This window comes from Leiobunum rupestre, chromosome 1 (assembly GCF_980474605.1).
Source record: "Leiobunum rupestre chromosome 1, qqLeiRupe1.1.hap1, whole genome shotgun sequence".
NCBI classification, from domain to species: Eukaryota; Metazoa; Arthropoda; class Arachnida; order Opiliones; family Sclerosomatidae; genus Leiobunum; species Leiobunum rupestre.
This window is the reverse complement of record NC_143384.1, coordinates 44,003,236-44,017,325: the sequence shown is the minus strand read 5'-3', so window position 1 is coordinate 44,017,325 and position 14,090 is coordinate 44,003,236. Positions and strand designations below refer to the sequence as shown.

The 14,090-nt window shown below is 32.6% G+C and overlaps 1 protein-coding gene across 4 annotated transcripts in view; it reads right to left on the bottom strand.

Annotated features, from left to right (window-relative positions):
- Positions 1-14,090, bottom strand: part of Dg (Dystroglycan) — a 109,007-nt gene that overhangs the window by 28,533 nt on the left and 66,384 nt on the right. The window contains exon 1 of one of the 4 annotated variants that reach the window (XM_090180337.1): positions 1,847-1,958. The exons of 1 other annotated variant lie outside the window; for it this stretch is intronic. The gene's annotated coding sequence lies outside the window, so the exon portion shown is untranslated. Of the gene's footprint in view, positions 1-1,168; positions 1,187-1,257; positions 1,398-1,846; positions 1,959-14,090 lie in introns of those variants that run through there. 2 more of the 4 variants (XM_090180339.1, XM_090180340.1) reach the window with 2 other exon arrangements.

The following is a 14,090-nucleotide window of genomic DNA, read 5'->3' as shown; positions in this document are numbered from 1 at the left end:
CACATACATTACCAACGTTAAGTTACTACTCACGACTCACGTACATTACCAACGTTAAGTTACTACTCACGACTCACGTACATTACCAACGTTAAGTTACTACTCACGACTCACGTACATTACCAACGTTAAGTTACTATTCTTCAATATTACCAACGTTAAGTTACTATTCTTCAATATTACCAACGTTAAGTTACTACTCACGACTCACATACATTACCAACGTTAAGTTACTACTCACGACTCACGTACATTACCAACGTTAAGTTACTACTCACGACTCACGTACATTACCAACGTTAAGTTACTACTCACGACTCACGTACATTACCAACGTTAAGTTACTACTCACGACTCACGTACATTACCAACGTTAAGTTACTACTCACGACTCACGTACATTACCAACGTTAAGTTACTACTCACGACTCGCATACATTACCAACGTTAAGTTGCTGATCATGACTCGCATACATTACCAACGTTAAGTTGCTGATCACGACTCGCGTACATTACCAACGTTAAGTTACTACTCAAGACTCGCGTACATTACCAACGTTAAGTTACTACTCACGACACGCGTACATTACAAACGTTAAGTTACTAATCTCGTACCTTACCGACGTTAAGTTATTATTCTTCAATATTACCGACGTTAAGTTACTATTCTTCAATATTACCAACGTTAAGTTACTCTTCTTCAATATTACCAACGTTAAGTTACTCTTCTTCAATATTACCAACGTTAAGTTACTCTTCTTCAATATTACCAACGTTAAGTTACTCTTCTTCAATATTACCAACGTTAAGTTACTCTTCTTCAATATTACCAACGTTAAGTTACTCTTCTTCAATATTACCAACGTTAAGTTACTCTTCTTCAATATTACCAACGTTAAGTTACTCTTCTTCAATATTACCAACGTTAAATTACCATTCTCATATATTAAAACTATTTTCACGAATACTCGTGAAATCCTAGCAATTACCGTGAACAAACACTGTATTGAGGTATAATATGTACTCCGGTGTACACATAAATATGGCCAATAGAATTGTTTAAGAGATATTTCGTTACATTCATAATAAATTTTGCCGAGCACAAAACAATAACGTTTATCACATAAAAGAAAAACTTGATAAGGGCAGGAAGTGGCAGTAAACATACCCTGATCTAACCACAAACTCGTCCATAATTATCGCAACAACGTGGCCAAAGTCCCCCGAAGAAAACAGACCACCCAGAACAGGCCTTACATTCATTGTAATTTAGTCCCCTACTGGCATTTTTTTCGCGTTCAATAGAATAGAAAACGCGTCCGTGGATACTCTTCTGGCGCGGGCATACGTACGGAAGAGCGTCCACGAATTGTATTTCTTCGTCTGGCAGGGGGGCCCTATGCCTACCGCGAAATAAAACACTCAACAACTAACCTCCCCAAAAACAGACTGGGGAAAGAATTAGTCTCAATGCCGGCCGTAATTTCCTTAATTCGTCCCTCTTATTCTAATAATAGACCCTTTCTGTTTATCCCTGGTCTTTCAAAATTAGGCTTCGAAATACGTCGAAATAATTAGGACCAAGGCCTAGGATAATGTCAGGCAGGCAGCAGAGGCGGCGCGCCGTCGACCGGGAAGGCTAATCGAGCTCGGAGAGAGAAAAGATCGGCAATAATGGAAGCCTCGGCTAGCATCCCAGGGAACGCGTACGGTTTACCAACGACGATTACCCCGTTTTAAAAATCATAGGGAAAATTGGGAAATTATCGAAAGCTATGGACGGCGATCGCCCTTAAAAGATTCAAAACTACAGAGTTATTAATCATCGAAAAAAACAACTACTTACGATGACCCACAAATAATGCCGTCGGGGAACCACGGAACTCGGCGATTCCGAGACGCTTTTCACACTGACGGCCGAAACGAGACTCGGGCGAGTTTCGCCTACCGCCGCTAGGGGTGTTCGGGAGCTTCTTCTAGAGATTCGAGCTCATTTCTAGGGAGAAGCCGTACAACCGAAACAAGGAGTCGCGTACAGACGCGAAATCGAGGACGACCGTCTTTTCTTTGTTTATTTATCAGGTACTAACTAAATAAAATATTATTAATAAAAATATTAGACGTATTAATTACTTAATATGATTATTTAAAATTAAATTTTCCCGAAAAACTCAACCAACAAGCTTTGAATGAGGCTTACAACACTGCCTGATCGGGAGCCGAAAGCTGCTGCCCACTTTTTTTTGCCACACCCTAGCGGTGGAGGGGAAATTCACTCAGCTGTAGCCGGCAACGCTGCAGCGGCTACCGTCTTCAAGTTTCGCTGACGGCGGAAGTGAATGTAGGCAGACAAAATAAAGGTTTATTTGTTTATGCTGAGGGATAAGGGCGTCAGGATAGTGTTACAATTATGTTGACTCTCTAAGGGTGTCTACTTGTTCTTTGTCTGCCGTTTAAAGCCTACCACGCAACACCCGATAAGAAACGAGCTGGTAGCCGTGTTTTACCAGAACAAAAAAAGATGATGCCAATGAAACACCGGAAGTGTGTAACGATATGCTCTTTGTAGAAACTCATTTCTAGACAAATATTACATTTGGGAAGGAAAATCGTCCGTTGAAAACCGGAAAATGTCGTCATCTACCATATCTCTGCTTTTTTTCGAGCGAACGGCAGTCAAGACATTTTCCATAAAGAAATAAAAAAAAATTGTTTGTATCTCCTAATATGGCTATTTCCAGTTTCTTTTTTAAGATTACCAGAAAAAAACCTCAAAAACTCGATAAAAATTTAAATCTACTGTTAGAATTTTATTCTTAATTCTTTTGCATTTTTGAAAAATAAAATAAAACAATTTAGAAAACCCACGAAGTAAATTTGACGGCTTTTAGGAAATACTATACGATTTTTTTAATACTATCGTAAATTTTTAAATACAATGAGGATTTGTGAAAAATACTAACGGATACCGATTTTTTTAAATTCTATCGGAATTTTATAAATATTATCGGAATTTAAGAAATATTATCGGAATTTAAGAAATATTATCGGAATTTTTGAAAAGTAATGACTTTTTAAAATTCTATCGGAATTTTTGAAAAGTACTAACGGATTTTTAGAAATACTATCGCAATTTTTGAAAAATACTAATGGATACGGAATTATTTTAAATACTATCGCAATTTTTGAAAAATACTAATGGATACGGAATTATTTTAAATACTATCGCAATTTTGGAAAAATACTAATGGATACGGAATTATTTTAAATACTATCGGAATTTTTGAAAAATACTAATGGATACGGAATTATTTTAAATACTATCGCAATTTTTGAAAAATACTATTGGATACGGAATTATTTTAAATACTATCGCAATTTTTTAAAAATACTATTGGATACGGAATTATTTTAAATACTATCGCAATTTTTGAAATATCGGAATTTTTGAAAAGTACTAACGGTTTTTTTAAAATGCTATCGGAATTTTTAAAAAATTCTAACTGTTTATTTGAAATACTATCGGAGTTTTTGAAAAAAACTAACGAATTTTTAGAAATACTATCGCAATTTTTTAAAAATACTAACGGATTTTTAGAAATACGATCGGAATTTATAAATACTATCGGAGTTTTTGAAATACTATTGGAATTTTTGATAATCTATAGGAATTTTTTTTAAATACTAACGGATTTTTAGAAGTACTATCGGAATTTATGAAATACCATCGTTTTTTTTAATAACGTATTTTTAAAACATTACAAAGAGATTTGTGAAAATTCCACGAAACTGCAAGAAACATTCGAAAAAGAAAAACGAAAAATGCATTGCATTTGCAAATCCTGTACATTTCTAGTCATTTCTTGTACCAGTTTAATAATTAGAAATATTCTTCGTCCCCAGTTTCATACTAGTTGTTAAAAAAATACTTCCAAGCTTTACTGATAATATCTTAGAACTAAATTTTCTTTGGGAATTTCGTCTGCTACGTCGTCAGCTATGAAAATTAACAGGTCAAGTACTCCTAAGAAAAAGTTCCGAATTTGATTTACCAAGAATACCAACAGACAATTCATTTGATTTTCATATTCCTAAATACAGGGTGTTTCAGAAGGTTATGCAAAAATTTGAAGGAGTTGTAGGGGGTGAGTTGAGAAGTATGCCGGTTTTCCCCATTTTCCTACGATGAGTTAAAAGAGCGCCAGAGAGCTTCAAAGTGTGGCCCACTATTTTAATCAATGATTTTTTTCAAAAAAAATCGTTGATTTAAATCAATTTTTATATAGTATTTTTGAAAAAGAACAACCTGGCCAATTGCTATAATTTAGGTTTAAATATAATCTTTATCGTACTTCCCCCCAAATGTTGCATTGGATTCGACCTGTGGGTGGAGATTCTGCGGAATTTTTTTGTAAAGTACAAAAATAGGTTTTAAAAAATAAAAACTTCTATATGATTATTAGCTTAAATTTAATAAATTCATTATACACTTTGAAGCTCTCTGGCGCTCTTTCAACTCATCGTGGGGAAAAAACAGGCATACTTCTGTGTGGCCCACTATCCCCTGGAAGTAGGCTACAACAAGCGCAAAACCAAGCAGCAGGGACGTTAAATACTGTTTAGGTTTACTTTTTTACGCTGGTTACCTCGATTGGTTTACCAAGACCTTTTTTACCTATCACACGAACCCAAACCGTAATGTTCGCGTTTCCCTGCTGCTTTGTTTAGCGCTTGTTGCAGCGTACTTCCAGGGGCTAATAGACCACACTTTGAAGCTCTCTGGCGCTCTTTAACTCATTGTAGGAAAATGGGGGGAAAACAGGCATACTTCTCAACTCACCCACTACAACTCCTTCACATTTTTGCATAACCTTTTGAAACACCCTGTAAAACTTACAATTTAGTCCGATCACCATTAGGAATAAGAAAACGCGTCTAGTGGTGACGAGGTCACCTGGCGCCATCTGTTAACGGGGATGTGTCAATTTTATCATATACATTTCATCCGCAGCGATCATATGCAAGATTTGAGTCATATCATTAGAAATTGGGTCGAGTACACACTATGAGCGTGAACCGACTGTTTTCAAGGTCCTTTTCCTTCAATAACGATTTCTTTGATACGATCGACTACAGCGATCTAGAATTTTTCAAGCAGCCATTCATTACATTTACGAACCGTACGTACTAGTTTGTAAGGTCATAAATAAACAATGAAACTTAAGTGTGTCCGCTTAATTGGAAATAGCACTATTATATACTAACGCGAAATTAGCTAAGTGATATTGGAGTGACTGAGTTTGAAATTTGCATTTCCTGCTCACAAAAAGGAATAGAACAGTTTATTCAACTTCCGGATTCTGAATTGGCAAATATTTATTCTTATTTTTCAGTTTTGAAAAACTAGTTATATGACTTACTTAATTTTTTCGTATTACGTTACTTACGGTATTAGATGTATGGAAGCGCTAATTTTTGTCATGGTAGTAATAGCAGTTATTAATTTTCTTGCGGAATACTCATGAAATAAATCCTAATTAAACAATTTAGCAACTTAAACTTTATTAATGAAACGATATCTCCCCTATATGGAATATAGAAAATGGTAACATGGTCACTCAGAATATAACTACTGCGCCCCCCGACCTAACTTGATGTTGTTCTCCTAAATTTATTTACAGTGAAAAATCGTGACGTCAATATACCACTTGTATAATGTTAATAAATAGACTAGTTCGACGAAAAATTGTTACACTTGACCTAGTAAGGCTCGAAACGTTGTGTCCAACTTTTATTGTTTTTAAGTTGTAAATAAAGTAATGTATTGTTATATTGATTTTATTAAGTCCTTATTAAATACAGTTATTTTATCTCATGAGTATTCCGTAAGAAAATTAATAACTGGTATTAGATGTATTCTAGATTTTGCGTGATTTTTGCTTATCATAGAAATCGGTTAAAAAGTCTCTAATAAGCTTGTAACTTGTCATAATTATAGGCATTTGGATATTAGCTATTAGTATACTAAATCTTCTATGACTACTGCATAGTTAGTAGGTTTTATCTGTCGCGTTATATCATAGAAATCGGTTAAAACCTAGTTAGTCGGCTAGATTTTAAAATGACTAGTCATATTCGTTCTTCTAATGTTAGTTACCGTATAAAATCTCAACTAAATTTTCATGACTCTTGCTAATAATAGAAATCGGTTAAAAACTAGTTAATTCGCGGGTTTTAATACGACTTGTCATACTTATTCTTATTTTGTTGCTTATGGTAATGGTATAGAAATGTGTTAAAAGCTAGTTTAGAGTTCTTAAATTACGGTAATTTACCGTGTTGCGGAAAATTACCGTAATTTTTTTTAAATGTTTTTTTTACAACTAAAACAGGGAATAAAATATTTCTGAATAACTAGGTCTACTTTCTTTTTTTTACCGATTTTTACCAAATAAAACTTTAATTACTTATTTAAATGATATGAAATTATAGAAAGAATACTATATTCTTTCGCTAGACTACTTCGAAGTAACGCCAAACCAACGCAGATTCTCGGAATAACCAAGACGACAGATGAATAATGAATGTGATTTTTCTTAAACAGGGCTAGACATAAGTATTCTTCCTATTAAACGTATCAAACTATTCTAACACGGCCTTCGACTCCTGGGAAATTCGCAACCAAAACGAATCTAGGTGGCGCAGCGGTGCCTAGCTCTTCGAGTTAGTGCGTTACGCCTATGACCTAGTGTTTGCTGGAGTTAAATTACATTATTAAACGATGCAAAAATACACTAAAACGCGAATAACGTTAGGTTTTGAGTTTTGTAATCTTGTGCGACGTATTTTAGGTACATTTTAGCCCGAAAGATCAAAGAAAATTGAGAAAGTGAAACACGAGTACGATGGTAAATTACCCGGGAATTACCATTTTCGTAATTTACCTGAGAAAATTGTAAAATACTGTTACCAGGGTAATTTACCGCGTAAATTACCAGGGTAAATTTCCGATTCGTATCTCTAAGCTAGTTGGTCATAAAAAGGTTTGTCATACTTATTCTACACTACCTTCTGTTACTTATGATATAAAACGTGTACTAAATGTCCTATGATAATCACAGTTATCGGTAAAAACTAGTTAGTTAATTGTCATACTTATTTTTCTGATGTTACTTTTGGTATTAGATGTATACTAAATTTCCCATGCTTATCACAGCAATCGATAAAAACTAGTCTTACTTAATTGTCTTACTTAATATAATGATATTACTTATGTTATTAGACGTATACTAAATTTCCTTAAATTCTCATACTTATTATTCTGATGTTACTAATGTTATTAGACGGATACTAAATTCCCCATGTTAATAACAGAAATCGGTTAAAATTATTAGTTAATTGTCATACTTATTATTCTGATGTTATTATGGTATTAGATGTATACTAAATTTCCCATGCTCATCACAGAAACCGATTAAAAACTAGTTAGTTAATTGTAAACTTATTTTTCTGATGTTACTTATGTTATTAGACGTATACTAAATTCCACATGCTTATCACAGAAATCGGTTAAAAACTAGTTAGTTCGAGAGTTAGTTCATGGGTTTTAATATGATTCGTCCAACTTACTCCATTTAAGTAGCTCTTAAGTTACTTCTGGTATCAGAAATATACCCTTACTAATCATAAAAATAAAAAATAATTTTTTCCGCTAATGGCAAACAAAACCGCAGTCTCCGTTTTGATGAACACCCCCAAAACCCGGTAAAGAAATCAGCGGTAACTATTTTTTCGGGAGTGAAATGACAAAGGCGACCTTCCTATTAGGCGACGGACTATAATATAAATCTATTGCACGCCCTTTCGAACTGCCCCCTCCCGCTGTCGTTTTGATTTCTTGTCGGCGACGTCACCTGACAGTGCGCCGGAAGCCGCCATAGCCGGCCTTTTCATTTACGCCCGTCGATAGGGATCGCCGCGATAAGAGTGTCAGGACCGAAGCCGAGCTCGATTATGTGGCGGCGCTTTCGGGCAACATTTTCATCTGTCTACGCATTTTTTTATAACTCTATATTTCTCCAAACAAAATCCAGATGGCGTGGGAGAGTTATTTTTATTGCGTCATCCTCGCCTCGAGCTTCTTAAGAAATGAAGGAACTAATGTTACGTGACCCAAAATATATATATTTTTTTGGTTTATTAAGCCAATGCCCAAATCTAGATCACGTAGGGTTTGGTTTTCAAAAATAATTTCGAATGTTTTATTGCGAGAGATATTTACGAGATAAAATGTTTGGGATAACCATCGAAATAGTTCCTTGTAACGATAATTATCGAAACAGTTCCTTCTAGCCATAGATATCGAAACAGTTACTTGTTACTATAACTATCGAAACAGCGCCTTGTAACGATAGTTATAGAAATAGTTACTTCTAGCTTTAATTGTAGCGAAAGTTCTCAATACTGTGTCTTTTAACGGTAAACATCGAAATAGTCAAATAATTGTATAGTGAGAGTTATCTAAACAATCCAATAAATGTAGTAAGAATTATCGATACAATCCCTTAAATGTAGTAAGAATTATCAATACAATCCCTTAAATGTAGTAAGAATTATCGATACAATCCCTTAAATGTAGTAAGAATTATCAATACAATCCCTTAAATGTAGTAAGAATTATCAATACAATCCCTTAAATGTAGTAAGAATTATCGATACAATCCCTTAAATGTAGTAAAAATTATCGATACAATCTCTTAAATGTAGTAAGAATTATCGATACAATCCCTTAAATGTAGTAAGAATTATCAATACAATCCCTTAAATGTAGTAAGAATTATCGAAACAGTCCCTTAAATTTAGTAAGAATTATCGAAACAGTCCCTCAGTGCCGTCTTTCCCATTGGGCAAATAGGGCACTGCCCTAGGGCCCCAAGATTCTGGAGGGCCCCATTTTCAACTTTTGTAAGGTGAAAAAGATGAATCTTACAAATATTGTTTTCCACATTTTTTAAATATTAGTATTGTCTATTTACATTTTACAAATTTTTAAACTATCTAAAACATGTCTTTTCGTGATATAGACGGTGTAGACCGTCGCATTTTTTTATTTGAACCAATATTTGAAGATTAGGGCGACGATGGACTTTGCATTGGAGGTTCAAAGCCTAGTTTTTCTTCTGCCTGCCCCCCTTTAAATTAGGCCAACATGTTCAGCGGTTGGCCTACCACCGGGGTATTTGTGCTCCAATAAGTTAATTTAAAGGGGGACAGGCAGAAAAAAACCTAGGCCTTTAAGAAATTGTCTGGAATTATTAGGGGCCCCGCGTATCGCTTTGCCCAGGGGCCCCCAATCACGTAAAGACGGCCCTGCAGTCCCTTAAATGTAGTGCGGATAATCGAAACAATTCCTTAAATGTAGTACGGATAATCGAAACAATCCCTTAAATGTAGTACGGATAATCGAAACAATCCCTTAAATGTAGTACGGATAATCGAAACAATCCCTTAAATGTAGTACGGATAATCGAAACAATCCCTTAAATGTAGTACGGATAATCGAAACAATCCCTTAAATGTAGTACGGATAATCGAAACAATCCCTTAAATGTAGTACGGATAATCGAAACAATCCCTTAAATGTAGTAAGGATTATCGAAACAATCCCTTAAATGTAGTAAGAATTATCGAAACAATCCCTTAAATGTAGTACGGATAATCGAAACAATCCCTTAAATGTAGTAAGAATTATCAACGTTCTTATACTTCTATACGTTCTTGGTACAGGTGAAAAGTTCCCTATAATTCAGCAAGCACTATATAAACAGTAACTTGCAGGTCCTAGCTCTCGGAAATATTACTTCTTGGCAATTTCCTTGTAGATGTTTAATTGAAGCGTCTATTTCAAATATAACGCTTCGGGAAAAACGTTGAAATTAAAATCGTAGAAAAAAGTCAACCAACCAAACTTCAGCAGTCACATTAGCGTACTTCGAAGGACGCGAATTAGAATAAAACGTTTCAACTGGACCAGAAGTCGCTCTGGAATCCGCAGGATATGAATCTGGAATTATAATCGCGTCAAAGGACCATACTCTCCAGTCGAAAACATCAACCTTGCCAACGATCATTAAGTTTTCCCAAAAAATCCTTAATTAAAAGTCATATCTCATGAAGAATAAAAAGAAAAAAACAGACGACTATATTTCATTTCATAAGCGGTTGTCATAAACGAACCGGGCCGGCCTATCTGCGGAGTTTTATCAATTTAGGCGTAGCTTTTAGGCCTTTGCCGAACCCTTTTTACCCTCCAAATGATGGAAGAGGCGCGATTATGAACGTTCTTAGAATTATTCGCGCCGTCGAAGTACCGACAAAAAACCCCGGATGTTGTTGTCGGAAAGGGGGCGCTGCCAGTGCACGAAAAAAAAGTATGCGCGAAATAGGCCTACCACGCAAAAAACACGCTGTCAAAGGCAAAGTTTAGTCTGGCGCAATCAGTCTAGAAAAGCAAAGTAATATTTTAAAATTAATCGTTAATTTTAATTTAATATTAACTTCATTCTTCATTCTAAGTTAATATTAATTTAGTTCTTAATTGAAGGTTAATATTAATTTAATTCTTAATTGAAGGTTAATATTAATTTAATTCTTAATTGAAGGTTAATATTAATTTAATTCTTAATTGAAGGTTAATATTAATTTAATTCTTAAATGAAGGTTAATATTAATTTAATTCTTAATTGAAGGTTAATATTAATTTAATTCTTAATTGAAGGTTAATAATAATTTAATTCTTAATTGAAGGTTAATAATAATTTAATTCTTAATTGTTAATTTTAAGTTAATATTAATTTAATTCTTAATTGTTAATTTTAAGTTAATATTAATTTAATTATTATTGAAGGTTAGTACTAATTTAATTATTATTGAAGGTTAATATTAATTTAATTATTATTGAAGGTTAATATTAATTTAATTATTATTGAAGGTTAATATTAATTTAATTCTTAATTCTTAGTTAATATTAATTTAATTCTTAATTCTAAGTGAATTTGAGTTAATAATAATTTAATTCTTAATCCCAAGTTAATTTGAGTTTAATAATAACTTATATTTACTCAAAGTTAATAATAATTGAATTCTTATTATTAATTTAATTTAATATTAATTTATTTTGACTCAAAGTTAACAATAATTTAATTATTGTTATTAATTTAATATTAATTTATTTTGACTCAAAGTTAATAATAATTTAAATCTTGTAATTAATTTTATTATTAATTCTAAGATTTGAATTAGAATTAGAATTCAATAATAATTTAATTCAAAAATGTCACTAGATAATTATCCTAGTCCAGACAGCGACAATGCGAAGCGGAAAGCCTTCAATTATTATTCAAGGTTGGTTCTGCCTCATTCTATAATAAATAATTAAAGTTAACAATACCATCATTGTGTGTATGAACTTAAAACATTTATTAAAATACAATTAAAAATAGTTTCGGGGAGACAATCGGCCCATTATTGTTTTACAAAATAATTGATTTCGAATTTAAAAGGGATCAGAATCATTATTTCATTGTCAATACTGGCAACCGAAACGAAATTTATAAAAAGTGTCTTTTTATCAGAGTATAATTCCGGCTCCATCTATAATGAGCCGCACTAAAAAAAGGGAAGGGTGAAAGCTGGCGAGAAAAAATAAGAAGAGTGCAGGAAATATTCCTTTGAAGAAGGGCGCAGTCCTGGCGCTAGGGGTCGTTGTGAGTTTTCAGGGTCAAAATTACTTTCTCGAAAGTACACTAAAAAACTTTCTCCGTAAACCGATTCTCTAGAAAGTTTTCCGTTGTTGGTTCCTCGCAAAAATATTCCATTCTGGGACGTTATGTCTAATTTATGGCCAAAGTCATATTTGGGTAAAAATATCGTAACTCTGATTTTAACGCAAACTGATTCTTAGGTAGATGAAACTAGTGGTGTAAAAAAAAGTTTTCATTCCATGATTAGTCTAATATTGTTTGCCAATTAATATTATTATTATTATTATTATTATTATTAATTTAAATAAAGCGGCATTTTCGCCTCATTTTTTCGAATCTAAAAGTATAAGTAAACCTCTAGACTAGCTTTAAACTGATTAACAATGTACTATTAATGTTTTGTAGTATGTTTACGGTTATTAGACATTTTATATCAATAAAAAGATTAAAAAATTAAAAACCCTTAAAAAGTAATTTATGTTTCAATTTTTTATTTTCCCGATTAGTGGAAAAGTTTCTGGAAATTTTTCCGGAAAATTAACAACACTATAAAACTATAATTCTATAATAAATAGTTACTGATAGCTTGTGTGGATATATCCAAAGATATAAGCGCCTCTTGGGAGAAAAATTTTAGACTTAAAATACCAATTGTTCATTCGATAAAAATAAGCGGCCGTTTTAAGTTTTGGTACGGCTTCAAGCACGCGCTCACCATGACGACGAGAAAAAGAGGGCGTGTTAGGCCTAAAGACGTTACCAAATGACAAACTACAAATAACTATAAAATTTTATCATCCTAACTGGAATTTCAACAAGGACCACATTTTTAAAGGGGGAACATTTCCTTGAAATTTATATTAAAACACCATAAATAATTTTAAAAAATAGTCAAAACTCAATGAAAAGACTGTAAGAAATTAGCATTTAAGGTTAATTGAGCGATTTCAAAATTACGTTATTTGCGCGTGACAGTACCTTTACATTGTGAGGTATAACAGGCAAATTTACCTGCTTTTATACCCTATCTTGGTGGCGTATTTTCACGCGCAAAATGAATTTTAAAATCCAGCAATTTGCATATCTTTAAATAAAAAATTAGTCAACAGACTAATAGAGTCACAACATTTTCAGTTTATCTTTAAAAATGTCTAGTTAAATTAGTTAAAATGGCCAGCTCTGGAGTGGCTCCGCATACTGAAAACATTTCAGAAAATACTATTTTAGAGATACAAAATTTTGGCGCTGGAGTACGCGAACGGTTCGTTCTTCGTAAAGAATCAGCCGTTTCCTCTTGGAAGATTCTCGAAGTCTTAAACAACTTCCCAATAAAGCATACAGCAGTTGACCTCTTTCTGTGATTTCTAATGTTTCCCGACTTTAGCGTATTACATTTCGACTATTAAAGATTTAAAGTAGGACCAAACACACAACGTCGCGAAGAGAAACAATTACCGGAAATAGGACCCAAAATTACAAAACGCCTATATTAAAAAGTTGGTAAAATTTGAATTTATATGAAAGATCAATAAGAAACTGCTAGTTGCGCGAAAAGCAGATGATTATAGGCCGAAAACACGAAACTACGCGAGACAGGAAATTCGTCTCCATATAAATTTCAATTTCGTAGAATAGGGCGACATTTTTACCCACCTTTTAATATAGGAGTATAGACAAATTTTAACACCCACGAAAATTTACAAACGTTTCTCATAATTGTTGCGCAAAGCACCTACACAAAAGTAGGAATTTTAGATATTTTTATTAAGAAACCGAGTAGCTATTTACATATTTTAGAAATGTTTGAAATATAGGTATTTTTGTTAATTTAGCTATTTACATATTTTAGAAATATTTCAAATATAGGTATTTTTGATAATTTAGCTATTTACATATTTTAGAAATGTTTCAACATGTTTTGGAAATATTTCAAATATTGATTTTTTTTTATAATTTAGCTAAATTCACATATTTTAGGAATGTTACAAATATAGATATTTAATTTAGATTTAAGATAATTAGATTTAAGATATTTAGCTATAAGATATTTAGATTTAAAATATTTAGATTTAAGATATTTAGATTTAGGATATTTAGATTTAAGATATTTATATTTGGATATTTAGATATATTAGACATTTAAATATGATATGTTAGACATTTTAATTTTATATATTTTATATTTAGGTATATTATGCATTTCAAATTTAGATATTTAGATATATTAGACATTTAAATTTTTGATATTTATATTATTTAGTTATATAGACATGTATATTTTAGATATTTATATATATTAGACAATTATATTTTAGATATTTAGATATA